Below are 22,005 nucleotides of genomic sequence, written 5' to 3'. Positions count from 1 at the left end.
GATAAAACAATAAACTTTAACACAAAACTCCTGTCAGATAAACAATTGTATTTCAAATTTAAATTCTTCAAAAACAGCATTAGAGGAACAAATATTCTAAATTGCATGAGGAAAAAAAAAAAACATTGGTCAATGTTTTGTTTTGGTATTCTCTTATTTAGTGCAGATCAATTTTTTAAAAAGATTTATTTATTACTATATGTAAGTACACTGTAGATGTCTTCAGACACACAAGAAGAGGGTGTCAGATCCCATTACGGATGGTTGTGAGTCACCATGTGGTCGCTGGGATTTGAACTCAGGACCTTCAGAAGAACAGTCAGTGTTCTTAACCGCTAAGCCATCACTCCAGCCCTAGTGCAGATCAATTTAATTCACCCAAATTCACTACTCTTTTTATTTTTATTTTCTTTACTCAGTACTCTGTAGGTTGAAAAAATTATGTAAAAATGGGTGTGAGATATTCTTTATGCTTTCATATGTACAGTAGGAAAAACTGAGCAAATACCCTAACATGACACAGTTAAACTTAGAATTCACTAAACTGCACACAATTTTCAAAGTAAAGAAAAAAAAAATTAAAATCCAACACATAAGAAAACAACATAAAAACAGTGATTCCCAACAGTGAATGTTTGGAAAAGTCGATGAGGCCTCAATCCTGCAGAACTGTAGGCAAGTGAGCATACTGGAAGCAAAGAGGTGATCTTGCCCAAGGAAGAGCACACAAATGTTTGTCCAGTAGTAAATGATGAACCCTGAATGTATAAGTACAAGGAACATTATATTGACTGCACAAGAATGCAAGACCCTGTTGGAGAACCCAGCAAGTGTGTGAGAGGGAGGGTTTGAAGGAAGAATCAGAAAGAAGAAATGTTGTAACCTATTACATATTTAAAATAATATAAAAATAAATAAAATTTAAACAGAAATGCATTGCTTTTAGCTGAAGTACTAAATTGAAGGTGTTTTTTCTAATCAAAATATTCTGTGACAGTTAGGAATTAGAAGCAGTTTCAAATCTAGTAATATTGCTCTGTTTGGTAACATTAGATAGAATCTAGATTTGTCTTCTATCCAGTGATTTTTTTAAATTAAATTTTATACAAGATTTATAATTGTTTTCACTTTAAACTAAATTATTTCCCTATGAAAATGAAATTATTGATTGTACAAATCAAATATATTATAATTCATTCAAAAGAATTTGATATTCAGAAATGATTCAATTGTTTTTACAACTCTGAATAAATATTTAATTTCCTATTTCAACATTTTTACACAGACAGATTTGATAACTTTTCTATGACTTTTTCTTTTAGGATATTAGTGAATTCTCTAAGTATGGATTATTTACTAAGATTTGACAGTAGATTTTTTTTTTAATTGAAGCAAACCCAAGATTGTCATGTTTGCTATAAAATAAAAATAATATAAATACCAAGTTTCTTCTAATAATTAATCCATTCATATACCCATAAAAGAAAGTGATTAGATTGGTATGCTTTTATTCTAGGGCAAAATGAAAATGTTTTTATTAAAGAATAAATTTTAAGACTATCTTTCTAAGCTAAAAGCACAGACTATTCAAACCTAATTTAATGAGCAACAATTTATGCATAAAATGGATAAGTATAGGAATGTTATTTAAAATCTATAAAATGATTAAATACTCAAGTGCCATTTAAAAGGAAATGTGGAAAATGAAGCTGGCATCTTAAAATCTAATAGCACTTTATTTTGCAGTGCACTAGGTGATTGTATGCCACTTCAATTATCCTGAGTATTATTTCACAACATGCAATATACTACTTTGTACTTGAAAAGCACTTTGCAATCATTTGTTAATGAAAAGTATTTATCAAAACTATTCTTTTCTTTCATCTGTCATGTTGAGTATAAAAGCTTGAAATTTAACATGAAAAAAACAACCTATCCTCTACAACAACCAAAAGAGGACCCTAAAAGCAATGCTGATACATGAGCAGACTCATATTCTCCAGTAAAGCATATAGGGTCTATCAAGTAAATCGATTCAAGCATTGAACTTCTAACCAAATCTCTGTGTATGTTAGAAAAATGATGTCAGTACAAACCAGTGAATGTTTTAGTTACAGAAAAGGCAGATGATCGATTTATAGCAAAACTTGAATGTAACATAGGGAAGAATGCAAGCAGTTTCATGGGAAAGTGGGTACTGAAATGAACTCTTTTCCCTGGAAAAAAATTAATATTATATTTACATGTATTGTTTTATATAAATACATGATATGTGTATATATTTATGTATATATTATTTTTTGAGATTTAAGATAATTGTATTTTTTTCCTTTTCCTTTTCTTTCACCAAAATCCTCTCACATAACATTCCATTTTCTTTATCAAATATATGGCCACTGTTTTGATTAATTGTTGTTATATCCTTGGAGGTACATATATGTCTCCATATATTACTGAATGTATAAATACAAACAGTTCATTGTGTATGGTGCTACTTGTTTGTGTATTTCATAACTGATTATTTAATATTGAAACACCTCTTTAAAACATATAATGTTTCGCACGAACAAAAGCATATTTTCAATAAACAGAAATGGAGAGAATTATAGACATAGGGCAGAGATAAATGAAAGTAGATGATGACACAGATAAATATATGTAAGGGAAGGAAAGGTAATGTCTTGGTTATTCTAATGAGATGGTGAGGGAGCAAATGAGTCACAGTTTTCTTTAAGATCTTTGCTACTTTTGTATAAGTGATTTTTCTCAGAGTTCTTTGACAGGCTGATCCAGAATACTAGAGAAGGTACAGGAAGAGGATCTAAGCCAGGGATTCTAAAGCTGTGACTAATGACCCCTTCATGTTGGAAACACACAGATTTATGTTATGATCCATAAAATTAAGAAAATTACTATTATAAAGTAGCAACAAAAATAATTTTATGGTTTGTGGTCACCACAACATGGGGAACTATTCCAAGGGCTCACAGATTTGGTAAGGTTGAGAACCACTGACCTAAGCAGACCGAGTTTATTAAGAATTAACGCTAAAGCAGAAAGATAAAGATGACTTGTATGAGGTGGAACAGATTGTAGCAACAACACAGCATCATCAAAGCAATAATCAATGCAGACCTTAAACGACGGCACACGCCTGTTAAATATGGCTCTGAAATTTATACTATACCTTCAAGTAGCATAACTACTGAAGTATAGAGTAGCTGAATCATGAAGACATTAAACTGTCTAGAAACTTCTTTTTCTAGGATCTCTTTACATTTCATTCACTCTGAACACATATGAACTAAAATATTTTGAAATTATTCACAGAGCTTATTAACATACATTTAAAACGTGACTCAGCATTTAAGAGCACTGACTGCTCTTCTAGATCTTCTGAGCTTAGTTCCCAACAGCACATGGTGGCTCACAACCATCTGTAATATGACCTGATGCCCTCTTCTGGTGTGTCCGAAGACAGCTACAGTGTTCCCATATACATTAAATAAATAATTATATGTTTGTGTGTGTGTGTGTGTGTGTGTGTGTAATATGTATAATTTCCTTTTTTCTTTTTTTTCTTTTTCTTTTTTCTTATTTTTTTCTTTGCCCCAAACATAGTTTAAATTGGCTTCATGTTCCTTTCCAAAGGAGAAAGAATTTTGACTGGCTTATTTCCATCCCCAAGTGTTGCTAATAAATAGAGCAATAGGGGAGAAAATTAGTTTTTAGGTCCCACATTCCTGTCTTCAACTCTGTGATGTTAAATAATTTTCAATTGATTTTCAATAAAGTGATGCCTAAATACATACCATTTAAGATTGCCAACATGAAAATAAAAAGAAGAAAATTATAAAAGAGGAAGATAGAAAAAGAATGAGAGCACTGGAGGGAATTGATCAATAGTGAAAGGCAGCACTAAATCTTCGCTTTATTTCTAACAACCTGTATTCTATAGTTGGTCCCATTACTGCTGTACATTGTTTGTTGAAATTTTCTAATTTGGTTGAGTGTGGAAAATTTGTCTGTTGCTATCCTGGAATATTCTTCCCTGATAGATACATCATATAGTATTGGAAGCTGCAAATTGAGGTGCTAGAAGAGTGGAGCCATTAGCAGACTTAAGCAGCTAAGAACCCAGTAAGTTATCAAAATGATCACACAGACAATAGATGCCCATTGCTGCAATAGTGCAATTAACATTGTGTGAGTAATCAATGACTTTCTGATTTAAGACATTCCATAGGGGAAACTTACACCTAGTATTGTAAATCTTTCCAAGCACCCATGGCTGGGGAGCTCACAAGCCTGAGAAGATACTACACCATTATTTTGCTAAATGTACACAGGATCAAACTAAATAAGTATCTCTATGCTCACAGATGTAGCTCTTACTCTCCATCAAAGCAACTGCAGTTAATACAGAGTGCCATAACTGTCCAAAGTACAGGTGGTAGTAGAATTCAGCTATAAATGGGACATCAATGTTACATTTCCTTTCCTCAAAAGCTAAGAAACCCAACTTCTATCCTAGATTGTTTTTCATTTCTGGAAAAAAAAAGCATTATGACTAAGACAACATGAGGAAGGAAAGGCTTTATTTAACCTTATTACTCTGATAACACAGTCTATCATGGGGGATTATGAGAGCAGAAACTCAACATATGAGTTCTCAGCATACTTGTCTTTAAAACTTTCCCATAGCAACTCATTACTTTCAGTGCTTCAGTTTCCAGCCCAAAGGTAAAAGGTTCTGTTTTCCTTCACAAAACATCCCAGTGTGTAAAGGCCACATAGTTATAGCAATGTCCTATATTTCCGGAAACATATTATTCTCACCATCTTCAACACTCAGCTAAGGAACATCAAGATTCTTGATCTCCTCCTCAGCAGCCTATATCATTGCAAATCCTTCAGCCACCCAATTAAATATACTCTTTGCAGCTCTTTAAACTATGTAGGCATCCATGTTAAACCAAGACTCTGCACGTTCAGGCCATATCAATAAATTCAGCAATATAAATTCTCTACTTGTTCCGCATTTTCCTACAGCCTTAGAATCTATCACTGCACATTCCTTGAACTGCTTTAATGAATTAAATACCCCATTATGGTATCTATGGGAGTTCTCCCCTTCTCCTGGACTGCAATTTCTACCTGACCTTTAGGGATCTGCTTAAACTTGAATGTATGTCAGTCTACTGGCTATTATAGGTTGCATCACTTTTTCTTCTAGGCATAACAAGAATGTTGTACTCACGAACTCACAACAGCTATGGTTGCTGGCAAAAGACCTACATAAAACCAATCCAATCAATTGTCCAGTGTCGATGTAGGAGTGAGCACGAGAATCTCCCACTCCTAACTGAATAGCTACTGATAGCTGATGGATGCTAAGGAAAGCAAGTCTTTAGGAGTAATTCATATGTAAGTTGACAATACTCCAATGGCTGTCTAATTTGACTCTGGATTAGTGAAAATGTGACATGATATTGAAGTGACAGTGGATGTGGAGGGGGTATAAATGATCACAATATATTAATGCCTCAAAGAATGAATAAATATTATAATAAAAGATGTTTTAAAAGAAAAAAAGATATTTTAATGGTATTATTTTTCTCACTGTATTTCTTATGGAATTATTAACTGCTATCTTAGTTAGAGTTTTACGCTGTGAGTAGACACCATGACCAAGGCAACTCTTATAAGGACAACATTTAATTGGGGCTGGCTTACAGGTTCAAAGGCTCAGTCCAGTATCATCAAGGCAGAAGTATGACAGCATCTAGGAAGGCATGGTGCCAGAGGAACTGCAAGTTCTACATCTTCATCTGAAGTCTGCTAGCAGAATATTCACTTCCAGACAGCTAGGATGATGGTCGTAAAGCCATGCCCACAGTGACTCACGTATTCCAATAGTGCCACACCTACTGCAACATATCCACACCTCCTAATAGTGCCAATTCCAGTGCCAAGCATATACAAACCATAACAACTGCCTTCTATAAATTTCTCCTTATTATTCAGATATTATCATTCATTTTATACATGTATATTATATATATACATATTTTTAGTTATATACACATATATTGTTATACACACACACACACACACACACACACATTATTCATCCCTAGTGATTATTCATCCAATCACTGGACAGTTGATTGGATTGGTATTATGCAGGTGTTTTGGCAGCAGCCACAGCTGCTGTGAGTTCATGAGTACAACATTCTCATTATGTCTAGAAGAAGTGATGCCACCTATCATAGCAAGTATACTGACATACACTCAAGTTTAAGCAGATACCTAGAGGTCAGGTAGAACCTTTAGTTATATACACATATATTGTTACATTATGTGTGTGCCTTGCCATGAGTGTATTTCCTTTCATCTACCATATTAAGTTTAGGTTACCCTTTTATTTGATTGTGACATCTAGTATTGGTTTTCCACTTGACACAAACAAGAGTCACCTGGCAAGAGAGAACCTCCATTCAGTAACTAACTCTTTCAGATTTTTCTGACAGCATGTTTGTGAAGAACTGCCTTGATAGGTAGTTGATGTTGGAGGTCTAGACCACTGTGGGCAGCACTACTTCTAGGGAGCTGGGCTATCACTGTAAAGAAGGTAGCTAAGCGACCTAGTAACATTCGTCCCTGGTTTCTTTTTCAAGTTTGAACCTTGCTGTAGTGATTGTTACATTCAGGTTTATTCTCAACTTGAGTTCCTTCTCTGATTTCCCCCAAGGACGGAAAATGAACTGTGAGAGTTCTTCCCCAACTTGATTTTGATCACAGTATTTATCACAGCAACAGAAAAAAATCTATAACATTTCCCAAACAAGTTTATTAAACTATGTTACTATCTAAAGTTTACTATTCATTCTTTAACTCTTTCCAATGTGACACCATAAATATCTCTTTATCATAATCATTTTTGTCATCATAGAATCCATTTTAGGCATTCTTCTGAATTTATTTTACTTATTTGGCAAATCCACCTCTTGTAATGTATAGCACTTTAGGTACGAAAACTATATTCTCTTTCCTGAACAACGGGTTTACTCACATTTATTTTCTTAGAATAAAATTCTAGTTGATAAGTCTTCATCTAATCCAGTGATTTTCATCATGTATGTTGTGATCTCTTTGGCAAACATCTACCACCATGAATATTTACATTACAATTCATAACAGTATCAAAATTACAGTTGTAAAGTAGAAATAATAATAATTTTATGGTTGGTGGACACCATAACATCAGAAATGTATTAAATTGTCAAAGCACTAGGAAGGCTGAGAACCACTGCCAATCATTAAAAACATTGAGCGTACTTCTGTTTACTTTTGTGGATTGTTCTGTATACTCCATTCTTCATTAATGTGCTTATTTCTACACTGTATTTATGAAGCTACTTGTGGAGTGGAAGGAGCTGATGCAGATCCCAACATCTATCTCTATTGTTAGCACATTTGGTTATTTCCTCTCTCTTTCTACTTCATAGTCATTTTATCTATGTATCTACCTGAAAGAACAAAGCTACACAAGGACTGCATTATCCCGAGGGACTGCATTACAGCATCAAGTTACAAGAAAACAGTCAGTATTATTTTTGGACATATATTAGGAGGAAAGGTGATAAGAGGCAAAATTTTAGAAATATTTTGTACAATCTATGTTTAGAGAAGTGTAATCCTCCTGAGAAACTGGTGATATTTCTGTGTCTGTCAAAGTTTTTACGTGTTACCTGACACAAAGAAGGCACACACGTGTACACATACCATGAGAAGAACAAAGGATTGAAACTTGGCATACAATGGAATGATTGTAATACTTAGGCATTGAGAAGACATTTTCCTTTATGTAGTTTTTGTCCAGTACGTCCTATGGAACAAGAAATAGTCATTATATAGAATGATGAGGGGAAAATTGTGAATCCAGAGAGATGGAAGACATACAGATGCTTGATGTACTAAGAAAACACTGAGGGCCACATATATTTCTCCCTCTCCACTGAGTCATAAACTTCATTATGTTTTATTGAAAATTGATTATATATAATGTAATCTAATTTTGTTTTCTTATCCCTCAATTCCTTCCAGAGATATGCACACGTACATTTTCACACATAGAAATCCCATAAAAACATGAAAGTGATAACCATAATACATAATCAAAGGACACCTTTATGTTTACAAACACATTTTTTAAAGAGCCAGACAAAGCATTGTGAGAAAAACAAAACAAAACAAAGGAAAGCAAAAATAAATCTCAAAATAGCATTGAATTTGTTTTGTGTTGGGCATATACTGCTTCGTATGGGGCCTGGGGTCCGGCTTTATGTATGGTTTGTGCCCCAGTAAGACTCCACTGGAGAGATTGTTTTATCCTTTTCTTGTGGAGTAGTTATCAATTTGAAATAGCTTCCGGTTTAGGGATGAAGGTTATGTCCACTTCCCTCTTCATTAATGGATCTCCATATGTCTTAGGCCTAGGGTATAAATAAATATAACATTCACTCATATAAAATGATAACTGATAAAAAGCACTCTTTAGAAACTTAAAAGTACCTGCATTTTAAAGAACAAAAACAAAAACAAAACAACCCAGAAACAATTAACATGAACTATATTTATAGTTAATATTTAACTGTAAAACTATAGTTTTATAGTTAAAGATTAAGAAATATTAAAAAATGTAACATGTAACATAGCTCTATCTAAAAAAAACAATATTGTAACACTGTAATTATTAACTAATATTTTTTTAAAATTAGAATAGAAAGACACTTATAAGAGAGATAAGGTAAACAACAGACGGTATCTAGCAAGCTGTGAAGGCAAATATCACTAATGTCCAAAAAGAAATAACCACTCTTCATTTATGCCAAGCAGAATGAAAAGTCAATTCACTGTTTCAACCAGAAAGCTCACAAGCACTTTTTTTAAAATGCAGCAGAAAAGTAATCAGAAATGTGGGTTCCCAAGAGCATTTAAGCATCACAGGTCTATAGAATGTACAAACAATTGCAAAATGGGAAAGAAAGACGAAAATAGAGAATTAAAAAAGCAGGGGGAAGCACTGAAAGCCATATCACAGAGGGAGTCTGAGGCTGATTGCTGAAATTTGCCCCAAGTAATTGCTGGACTAGCACAATACACATAAAACTTTAGAACTTATCAAATTATTTTGTTGGGAAAGCAAATAGCAACAATTTTCTCTTAAATTAATTGAACGAAGAACGCAGAAAGAAAATGCCATACAGGTAATAGGACTGAAAATTATAGACTGTTGGGTTTGAAGGAATCTCAAAAGTAAATGCTAACAAATAGGTTGGGAGCTGAAATATTTTTTTCTTTAAATATTGAGCAAACTAAGCAAGACCCCCAACTTTTGATGTGTGTTTTTTTTTTTACTGCTTTACATTTAAAAATGAGAGTATGAAATGAGTTGAAATACAAAGTACTTTTTAAAAGAAATGTTGTTTATTCAAGATTCAAGCCTGTTACAAAGTTGTTTTACTTTGAATCTGTGAATTTATTCTACCTACATTCAGTGATTTTTTTTTTTTCAGAACAAGACGTGAGACTTAGTTTGCAAGCAAACATGTTTAATGATGAAGGGAAATACTTTCATGAATCCCAGCCTATTTCTTTATATTTAGAAATGGTTGTGTACTTTCCACCCTCCCCTTTCCTATTGGTATAGGTGGAATTTTTCGTTGTCTGGAGAGCTGTAGGCTTTGTACTGTCATTAGCCTATTCATATGACTTTCCCTCTGTTTTTCCATAAAGAAAATACAAGCATCAGGATTAATACTGGCAGTGATATTTTATGAAAATAGAGCATATTAGAATTCATTAAATATGGTTTAAAAAGCAATATCAAAATTGGTAGTAACACAGGTTAATAAAAAGTCTTTTGAAACCAGATAACAATAGACTAGAAAAACCAATTGCTTACCAAACATAACTTTTTCATATTTATCAATTTTTATATTATACACTTTGTTCTATTACTGTGTACTAAGATCACAAAATGCAAGCAAATGTTTTTTTGTCAATTCTATGACCTGATCTGAACCTTGCTTAGGAGAAATGGTTTGCTGTTTCACATAGTGTCATTTGATACAACTTAAAGGTTAGACAACTAGTTATACGAAAATTTGTTTTTAGATATGTGCCTGTAATGAGAGATTGACTGGTATTTGTTCTACTTGAAAGAGAACCCTGAAGAGCAGATGAGGGAACCATCTTGTGCTCCGGGTCCCTCAGAGACCAGTCTGCACAGGTGAGAGTGCAGACTGCAGAAGCAACACAGCTTCTGGGACAGACCCCTTTTCAAGCTCCAGACATCCGGGCACCTTCCTAGAGAGGAGAGATGTTGGCCTGGGAGGGCTCTGTCTGGAGGGGAAGGTGAGGGAGCCATCTTGTGTCCAGGATCCATTGCAGACCAGTCTGCACAGGTCAGCTCACAGACTGCAGAGGCAAAACATCTTCTGAGACAGGCCCTGTTTCAGGCATTGATTTTTTTTTTACTTTTATTTATTTATTTATTTTTTAATTAGGTATTTTCCTCATTTACATTTCCAATGCTATCCCAAAAGTCCCCCATACGCTCCCCCTACCCCCCTACCCACCCACTCCCACTTTTTGGACCTGGCATTCCCCTGTACTGGGGCATATAAAGTTTGCAAGTCCAAAGGGCCTCTCTTTCCAGTGATGGCCAACTAGACCATCTTTTGATACATATGCAGCTAGAGTCAAGAGCTGTGGGGGACTCCAGAAAATCAAATAACCCCATTAAAAATGGGGCTCAGAGCTAAACAAAGAATTCTCACCTGAGGAATACCAAATGGCTGAGAAACACCTGAAAAAAATGTTCAGCATCCTTAATCATCAGGGAAATGCAAATCAAAACAACTCTGAGATTCCATCTCACACCAGTCAGAATGGCATGAAACTCAAAAAGAACAGAGACCAAAGTGTGGACACTGCTCCTTCTTAGAATTGGGAATAACACACCCATGGAAGGAGTTACAGAGACAAAGTTTGGAGCTGTGACAAAGGATGGACCATCTAGAGACTGCCATATCCGGGGATCCACCCCATAATCAGCTTCCAAAGGCTGACACCATTGCACACACTAGCAAGATTTTGCTGTAAGGACCCAGATATAGCTCTCTCTTGTGAGACTATGCCGGGGCCTAGCAAACACATAAGTGGATGCTCACAGTCAGCTATTGGATGGATCACGGGGCCCCCAATGGAGGAGCTAGAGAAAGCACCCAAGGAGCTAAAGGGATCTGCAACCCTATAGGTGGAACAACATTATGAACTAACCAGTACCCCGGAGCTCTTGACTCTAGATGCATATATATCAAAAGATGGCCTAGTCGGCCATCACTGGAAAGAGAGGCCCATTGGACTTGCAAACTTTATATGCCCCAGTACAGGGGAATGCCAGGGCCAAAAGTGGGAGTAGGTGGGTAGGGGAGTCGGGGGGGGAGGGTATGGGGGACTTTTGGGATAGCATTGGAAATGTAAATGAGGAAAATACCTAATAATAATATTTTTAAAAAAGGAATCTTACTAATAAAAACCAAGACCACTCACTACTCAGCTACTCAAACCAATGAATTCATGAAATTCTTGGGCAAATGGTTGAATCTGGAGGATATTATCCTGAGAGGTAACCCAATGATCAGAACCCAGCACTCCCAACTCAACCAGTCCTGGATACCCCAACACACATGAAAAGAAAGATTCAGATTTGCAATCATATCTTATGATGCTGATAGAGGAATTTAAGAAGGATATTAATAACTCACTTAAAAAATACAGAACACTGCTAAAGAGGTAGAGGTCCTTAAAGAATTACAGAAAAACACAAAGAAACATGTGATGGAATTGAACAAAACCATCAAAGACCTAAAAAGGGGAATAGACAAAATAAAGAAAACCCAAAGTGAGACAATTCTGGAGATAGAAACCTTAGGGAAGAAATTAAGAACCATAGATGAGAGCATCAGTAAAAGAATACAAGAGATGGAAGAGTGCAATTCTCACCTGAGTTCTAGTGGTCAGAGCACTCTTAATCATCAGGGAAATGTAAATCAAAACTACCCTGAGATTCCACCTCACACCAGTCAGAATGGCTAGGATCAAAAATTCAGGTGACAGCAGATGCTGACGAAGATGTGGAGAAAGAAGAATGCTCCTCCATTGCTGGTGGGATTTCAAGCTGATACAACCACTTGGAAATCAGTCTGGTGGTTCCTCAGAAACCTGGACATAGTACTACTGGTAGATCAAGCAAAACCTCTCCTGGGCATATACCCAGAACTTGTTCCAACTGGTAATAAGGACACGTGCTCCACTATGTTCATAACAGCCATATTTATAATAGCCAGAAGCTGGAAAGAACCCAGATGTCCCTCGACAGAGGAATGGATACAGAAATTGTGGTACATTTAAAAAATGAAGTACTACCCAGCTATTCAAAACAATGAATTTATGAAATTCTTGGGCAAATGGATGAATCTGGAGGATATCATCCTGAGTGAGGTAACCCAATCACAAAAGAAGTCACTTGATATGCACTAACTGATAAGTGGATATTAGCCCAGAAACCTAGAAAAAACAAGATACAACTTCCAAAACACAAGAAAATCAAGAAGGAAGACCAACTTGTGGATACTTCATTCCTCCCTAGAATAGGGAATAAAATATCCATGGAAAGAGTTACAGAGACAAAGTTTAGCGCTAAGATGAAAGGATGGACCATCCAGAGACTGTCCTACCCAGGGGTCCATCCCATAATCAGCCACCAAACACAGGCACTATTGCATACACCAGCAAGATTTTGCTGAAAGGACCCTGATATAGCTGTCTCCTGTGAGTCTTTGCCAGTGCCTGGCAAATACAGGAGTGGATGCTCACAGATATCTATAGGATGGAACACAGGGCCCCCAATGTAGGAGATAGAGAAAGTACCCAAGAGCTGAAGGGGTCTGCAGCCCTATAGATGGAACCACATTATGAACTAATCAGTACCTCCAGAACTCATGTCTCTAGCAGTATATGTAGCAGAAGATGGCCTAGTTAGCCATTATTGGGAAGAGAGGACCCTTGGTCTAGAAAACTTTATATGCCCCAGTACAGAAGAAAGCCAGGGACAAGAAGTGGGAGTCAGTGGGTAGGGGAGCAGGGCCTGGGGGGCAGGGGGAGAGTATAGGAGACTTCTAGGATAGCATTTCAAAAGTGAATGAAGAAAATATCCAAAAAAAAAAAAATGAGAGAGATGGAAGGGAGAATCTCAGGTGCAGAAAATTCCATAGAGAACATGGACACAACAATTGAAGAAAATGCAAAACGCAAAAAGATCCTAACTGAAAACATCCAGGAAATCAGGGAAACAATGAGAAGACCAAACCTATGGATAATAGGAGTAGATGAGAATGAAGATTTTCAACTTAAAGGGCCAGCAAATATCTTCAACAAAATTATAGAAGAAACTTCCCCAACATAAAGAAAGAGATGCCCATGAACATACAAGAAGCCTACAGACCTCCAAAGAGACTGGGCCAGAAAAGAAATTCCTCCTGACACATAATAATCAGAACAAAAAATGCACTAAATAATGATAGAATATTAAAAGCAGTAAGGGAAAAGGTCAGTAACATATAAAGGCAGTCCTATTAGAATTGCACTAGACTTCTCACCAGAGACTATGAAAGCCAGAAGATCCTGGACAGATATTATGCAGACCCTAACAGAAACAAATGCCAGCCCAGGCTACTATACCCAGCAAAACTCTCGATTACCAGAGATGGAGAATCCAATGTATTCCATGATAAAACCAAATTCACACAAGGTCTTTCCACAAATTCAGCCCTTCAAAGGATAATGACAGAAAAAAAAAAAACAAAAAACAAAAAATTCAGCCCTTCAAAGGATAATGACAGAAAACAAAAACAAAAACAAAAACAAAACAATACAAGGACAGAAACCACATCCTAGAAAAAGCAAGAAAGTAATCCTTCAACAAACCTAAAAGAAGACAGCCCCAAGAACAGAACCCCAACTTTAACAAGAAAACTAACAGGAAGCAACAATTAGTTTTCTTTAAATTCTCTTAACATCAATGCACTCAATTCCCCAATAAAAAGACAAAGATTAATAGACTGGCTACACAAACAGGACCCAACATTTTGTTGCTTACAGGAAACCCACTTCAGGGAAAAAGACAGGCACTACCTCAGAGTAAAAGGCTGAAAAACAATTTTCCAAGCAATGGTAAGAAGAAACAAGCTGAAGTAGCCATTCTAATATCGAATAAAATTGACTTCCAACCCAAAGTTATCAAAAAAGACAAGGAGGGGCACTTCATACTCATCAAAGGTAAAATCTACCAAGATGAACTCTCAAATCTGAATATCTATGCTCCAAATACAAGAGCAACCACATTCATTAAAGACACTTTAGTAAAGCTCAAAGCATACATTGCACCTCACACAACAATAGTAGGAGATTTCAACACCCCACTCTCACCAATGGACAGATCCTGGAAACAGAACCTAAACAGAGAAACATGGACATTAACCAAAGTTATGAAACAAATGGATTTAATAGATATCTACAGAACATTTTATCGTAAAACAAAAGGACATACCTTCTTTTCAGTGCCACATCCTCCAAACTTTTCAATATAATTGCTTATAAAACAGTCCTCCACAGATACAAAAATATTGAAATTATCCCATTGATCCTATCTGATCACCAAGGACTAAGGCTTATCTTCAATAACAACATAAATAATAGAAAGCCAACATTTATATGGAAACTGAACAACACTCTACTCTATAATTCCTTAGTTAAGGATGAAATAAAGTAAGAAATTAAAGACTTTTTAGAGTTTAATGAAAATGAAGCCATAACATATGCAAACTTATGGAACACAATGAAGGCAGTCATAAGAGGAAAACTCATAGCCCTGAGTGCCTCTAAAAAGAAACTAGAGAGACCATACACACTGGCAGCCTGACAGCACACTAAAAGCTCTAGAACTAAAGGAAGCAAATTTACCCAAGAGGTGTAGACCGCAGGAAATAATCAAACTCAGGGCTGAAATCAACCAAGTGGAAACAAAAAGAACTATTCAAAGAAACAACCAAACCAGGGGCTGGTTCTTTGAGAAAATCAACAAGATAGATCAACCCTTAGGCAGCCTAACTAGAGAGCACAGGGACAGTATTCTAATTAAGAAAATTAAAAATGAAAAAGGAGACATAACAACAGATCCTGAGGAAATCCAAAACATCATCAAGTCCTACTCCAAAAGGCCATACTCAACAAAACTAGAAAACCTGGATGAAATGTACAACTTCCTTGACAGATACCAGGAACCAAAGTTAAATCAGGATCAGATTAATGATCTAAATTTTCCCATTTCCCATAAAGAAATAAAAGCAGTCATCAATAGTCTCAGATCCTACTCCAAAAGGCTATACTCAACAAAACTAGAAAACCTGGATGAAATGGACAATTTCCTTGACAGATACCAGGAACCAAAGTTAAATCAGGATCAGATTAATGATCTAAATTTTCCCATTTCCCTAAAGAAATAAAAGCAGTCATCAATAGCAAGATCAGATATTGGAAAGATTTTCCAAATCTATGACAATGGAAATCAGATTTTCCTTTGTAGAGGTTACAATGTTCTATAAGTTTATCCACAGTAAAAGGCTTGTCATATCTTCCCATCTCTCCCTGTCTGGCAGAGTCAGTTGCTTTATAAAACCTTTTACTAGTTGCTCTATATCCAATCAAGCATCTTCCCATTACACATTATTACAGACTCCAAATCAAGTGTTCTATGCCTTGTAACCTTCACCTATGGAAGCTGCTTCATTTGTGCAATAATTCAAACAACTTGTGCTGTTTTTGGTGGTTTTATAATTTAAAACAAGGTCTTTCTATGTAACTGTCACAGAATTGGAATGCAATGTGTTAAAGAGGCATAGAATATAGCTATCCTCTTGTCTCTGCCTTCCAAGTACTAGCATTACAGATTAAAGGTGTGCACTATGACCCTTGAACTCACTGTATTTCTTAACTTAAGTTCTATGCACTGAATAAACATGATGTCTGCCTCCCAGGCTCCCATTCAGTCTATGTGTAGGATAGACTTTCTGACAGAAGGAACCAGGAAACTTATTGCAAAAATGAAATCCAGGTTTAACTTTTTTCGCCCAATGGTACTCAGACCTACTCTAATGTCTGGCAGCATACAATGGGTGATATTATGCCCTATAATTTATTTGCCATAGGAAATAGATGATTTTTCAGGCATCTTCCAGTAACTTTTAAAAATGGCAATCACAAGCCGGGCATGGTGGCACACGCCTTTAATCCCAGCACTTGGGAGGCAGAGGCAGGCAGATTTCTGAGATCGAGGCCAGGCTGGACTACAAAGTGAGTTCCAGGACATCCAGGGCCATACAGAGAAACCCTGTCTCGAAAAACAAACAAACAAACAAACAAGGCAATCACAAAGGGCAAAACAAAACAAAGCACCTGCTGTATGTTCTTCAGGTCCTTAAGAACCAAGAAAGGCTGAAGCCAGCCATAAACCTTTCTATCTAAAATTGCCTAAGAATCTAATAACTTTCAAAATTTCCTGATACAGTGTGTGTGTGTGTTTGTGTGTGTGTGTGTGTGTGTGTGTGTGTGTGTGTGTGTGTGTGTTTGTGTGTGTGTGTGCTCATGTGCATTTGTGTGCATGGTTTGCATAGCTTTGGAATGAGAGTCCTGAATTGAAATACTGGAAGCCTTTGCTTCATTGTTATTTTCTCATATAACATCCAAAATATGTTTTTTTTTAATAAGAACAATGGTATTTTGATACAAGTCTAAATTTAAAACTGGCTGTAGCAGGTCACATGTTGAGGATTAACATCATCCTCAGTGTCTTTTCATTCACGTGCACTGCTGTTGGTTCTTCTGAAGGATGAGGATTTCCTGTGACATTTTATCATTGCACTCTATTCTCCATTTGACCTGTCCTTCTTTATCCTAAAGGAAGTCTAGTTCCAACCTTGATCCTCTCAAGTTAGAGGAACAGAGAATAAAGTTGCATGTCCATTTACAATCCATTTGAGAGAAATAACCATCAATTTGTTGCATTTTAAAAATCCATATCAAGGTGTCAAGATTCTAGATGAATATATAGGTTAAGAATTACTGCTATTAGCCGTTCTGTAAAAAGCAATCTGGCATTCCCAAACTATATATGCAATTTAATACTGTAATGAATTTTAAAATCCTTTCTATCCCTCTGTTATAAGTGAGGCAGATGCTTGCCGGACAGTGACTTATGCAAACGCATAAAACGTATTAAATATCAGCACCACACAATATTAACCCTGTTTGTTTGAATCATGTGCCTGCATTTACTTCTCAGTGTGGCTCTATAACTACTAGTTAAATCAGCTAATTTCATCAAGTGAATTAAGATTGCTTTTTCTTGTTCTTGAACTTCTAAATTGAGAATAAATATGATGAGTTTAAAGTAATCAATAAGTCATTGATACTGATAACAGCACTAATATACGAAGAAGAACATGGATTTTTGTTTTCTATCTACATGATGTGTTTTAAAAATCATCTTTGAAACTCAGCAAGACTGAATAAACAATATTTACAAATTATAAATTGTCTTTTAGAGAGTTTGCAAATTATTGCAAAAGGAAAGGATAAGCAATTGTGATGTACTTTAAAGTATATTAAGCAATCCATAACCTAGATCACATTTTAAATTTAGAAAGATTGCTTTTAGTTAAGAGGCAATGTAAGAAAATACTGAAATACCACAATTCCTGGGTAAGCTTCATTTGTGTTTTTAATTTTATTTTCAGTAATCTTTAAAGTCAAATTCTGTGTAGTAGAATATCACCACATTTCACATTAAAATTGTTCATAAAACACAAACAAATTTTTACTATTTGTGAAGTAAGAGAATGAACAATTTCTCACTAATATTTGCAATGCAGAAAGCCACTAAAAATCAAATTTTGTAGCTTTGTATATGATTTTGCTCTAAATATTCAAACAGCACTTTAAGATGATTAGTTGAATGTTTGTAACTTTCATTGTTTAGTTACTTCTGTTGTTCAATATTCACACATGGCTTTATATTTGCTTTCTCTTTGTGTCAATTTACCCTGCTTCTCAACCCTGCTGTGAGATCAGGACACCAAGTCCAATGTACTGAACCAATGAATCTCTGTTAGCCTGCTTTAAATGCCACTGAAATAAGTAGTAAAAGCATCGCCAAGAACAGGAAGAATGAAAGATAAAACCCTATATTCCCTTCCTTTACTGTCTCCTGGATAGACTCTGGGTTCTCACAATTACCCACCTCCTTCCAAATCATAATGCCGCCTTCCCCAGAGCTGAGAAATTGTTCCTTTCCCTGATTTTTCTGACTCATTAGTGATTATAAAGTGATTATAACTTTTATTAGTAATAGAAGACGATTGTATATTATGTTAAATATGAAAAAAACTAAAGTAAACATATTTCAATCTAATGCCTAGCAAAAATACCTAATATGTAACATCAAAGAAGAAAGCATGAAATATGTTGGGTAGAAGTGGTTTTAAAATGGTGGGTAAGGCATCTATAACATTAATAAACACTTTACAAACAACCTCGTACATGTTAAACTCTTATAAGTATATCACTTGGTGAATTTAGAATAAAAATGAGTAGCAAGTAGAAGAGTAATAAACCATGAAGAAAGGTGCTCAAGCAAAGAAAAATAACAATGTAAAAGAGAATTATCAATCTTTAAAAAAACAATTTTGCAATAGACATGGAAGATCTTGTGGAACAACAATGAGTAATGAGAAAGATAACAAATATACTTTGGCCATTGTCTATTTTGTAGGATACAGATTTTAGCATTGTTTAACAAAGATTTTTTGTGTTAAATATTATTTGCCATTCATATTATTCTTCATTACCTGTTTTGATAGTTATATGTATCAATCACTATAGACAAGTGTACACTTTATTCTCTGATTTGTTTATTTTCTGTTTCCATTTCAACATTGTTAAGAATGTCAAATGTCCATAATAAACTATATATATATATATTCATTTGTACAATATTGTTGCTTTAATACCCATGAAGTAGTTTTAGACAGCAAGTGGATGCCCAATTAATATTTGTTGGAATAATTACTTGAAGCAGTGGTAGTAGTAGTAGTTTTACTGAATACCTGTTATGTCAGTGGTAATGTCAGTGTTTGGGAGGCAGAGATAAGATTACCGCATATTAGAATAAAGCCTCAATATCATATCGAGTTTTCATCCATTGAGACTATTTGCACATGCAGTTCCAGTTCAGATATCCGTTTGCCATAGCACGTTGTCTGCTTTCCTCAGTTTTTCATTGTGTGTGTTGGATTTCTAACAAGTCTACAATCTGTCAACACATGATTCTGGTATGCAGGGTCTTTGTTTTCTCTCTCTGGTGAAATTAATTACTCTGATTTTGATCTTCAAGTTGTTTATGAATTTGCTTTAAACTTCTTTTGTGATATTTGCAATTTTATGTTCATAATTTATTAAATAACTATTATTCGTTGATTCTCAACTGAATATGCACTTTAGCTTTTAGCTTCTTTCGATTTCACGATATCTCTCTCTCTCTCTCTCTCTCTCTCTCTCCCTCTCTGTGTGTGTGTTCCCAACTTCTATGTCTGTGGGAGTTCACGTCATTACCTTGATTTTATAAAACATCTTAACATAATCTCTTCATAAAATTTCCACATTACTAAACAGTCCCATCTGCCTTTCTTTCTTTACATTAATCATATAAACAATGATTCAGAACAAGGTTGGGTAACATCTTTGATTCTGGAACAAATAAATGTCCTGTCCTTTGCATTTCACTCCCTCATGATTATGCTCAGAATTCTCCAAAATCCTCTGCTATTCATTGGTGCCACAAAGTAGCACAGGGTTATTTAGGCAAACTGTAATCATAGGATGTAATAGGAACCTTCTTAGCTTCCTCCCTAAGGACACTCTGGACCTTCTGTCTGACATGCTGTGCCACAACCCTCTGCCCTCTCCTACCTTAGTGTTTCTCCATGTCACTCTTCAGTGTAACATTTTATTGGCATATACAATCAGGCTCAGCTCTTCATTTCCCTTTGTACTTTGAATACTTTCCCCAGTTTTGAATATTGTTTGCTAGATTAATGAGAAATCTAAAATCAGTTAAAGCAAGATTCTGTCATAAATGGTCCTTGTTTACTCTTTTTAATATCTATTACATTAATTTATATATTTCAAGTTATTTCTTTGTTTCCTAAAAATAGCATTTTTATTGTTATCACTTGTTCCTTATAACAAACTTCCAGTCTTCTGGAACCTATATTTATGTTTCATTAGCTCTACTTAAATTTCTCTGTCATATCAAATTCATTTTTTTCTGTTAATATATCTCTGTGTCCTATATTGGGTTACTTAAGCTAATTGACATATCGACTAATCATATTTTATTATCATTAATATACTATCTGTGCTGTAATCTAGATTAATTTTAAAAAACCTTCTAAGTTTTTGTTTGACTATGCTAAACTGAGTAAACTTAATTTCAGCACTATATTTTACTGATAAAACTTTTAGGTAATAGTTCAATTTTACTATTTAGTGCGACTATTTCTAATACTAATTTTAAGTTCTATAGTTCTAGGCTGATTAAGGGACTAAGATAAAAGAGAATTATCTCTCTATGAAGAGGAAATAGAATATGTAGATATGAATGAATTTACAGGGAATTGAGATGAGAGGTTCAAATTGAGAACAAGAGGAAAATACGGTGCTAAGGTAGGAAATCCAGGGACAGACACATAGAACTAAGGGCATTTGGAGGGATAGTATGGGCGCATAATACTCTAGAAATTTTCTAAACAATATGCGTATATGAAGGTCATCTAAATGGACACATTGAATGGCAAAGAAGACAGAGCTCAATTTGGACAAGTTTCATGGCCAAATGAAGACACCAGTTCTGGCAATTTATTACATGTAATCAAGTAGTCCAATAAAGTGGGCTTATGGGCACACAAACTGGCTAATGCCTAAGCTAATATTAGCTGCTCCCCAACAACTGATGACAAGCTCCTATGGTCGACTTTAATAACTACATAACTCACTGACAATTAAGAAATTGAGCTGGTGACTACCTAGAAAACTCACCCCTACTTATTGGTCTTCAGGTTATTGTAAGATACCAAAAGAGCAAGGTAATCATGAAACTAGCTACAATCCATTCTATCTACAAGAGTGACCTGCCTGCAGACATCAATGTAATCTTTGAATAGCAGTGACACAAATGGGGTATGTGTATAACCATCCACTATCTGATTGGATTTAAGTCCCACTCCATGACATGGAACCCATATTCAACTCTACTAGAGTAAACATAACTTGAGATTAGATTGGCCAGCAACCTAGGGAATAAAAAAGCAATATTATTTTTATTCTTAAAAGAGGGCTTTTGTTGGGGACAAAAACAAAGCGGAGGCCTGGGGTGGGGTGGGGGGGCTAGGGAAGAAGTGGGGAGAAATAGCCAATGTCTGGCCAGAGTTCCTGTGCTCTGGGCAAGAGGACATGGGGAGAGCTGCCGGATGCTTTTCCACTAGATCAGAGACTCTCTATGATTTAAGGGCTTTATTATAGAAATTCAGGGGGAAAGAGAGGAGAGAGAGAGAGAGAGAGAGAGAGAGAGAGAGAGAGAGAGAGAAGAGAGGAAGAGAGGAAAGGCTAGAAAGAAAGAGTGAAAGAGGGAGAGAGGAGAGGAGAAGACAGAGAAGAGAGGAGAGAAGACAAAGAGAGGGGAGAGAAGAGAGAGTATAAGAGTAAGAGAGGGAGGTGGTGACTGAACAGCCCCTTTTATGGTCTTTACTGTTGCTAGGTAAC

Source organism: Mus musculus, chromosome 14, assembly GCF_000001635.26.
Source record: "Mus musculus strain C57BL/6J chromosome 14, GRCm38.p6 C57BL/6J".
Classification (NCBI taxonomy): Eukaryota; Metazoa; Chordata; class Mammalia; order Rodentia; family Muridae; genus Mus; species Mus musculus.
The sequence above is the reverse complement of the archived record's forward strand: the minus strand, read 5'-3'. Positions refer to the sequence as shown.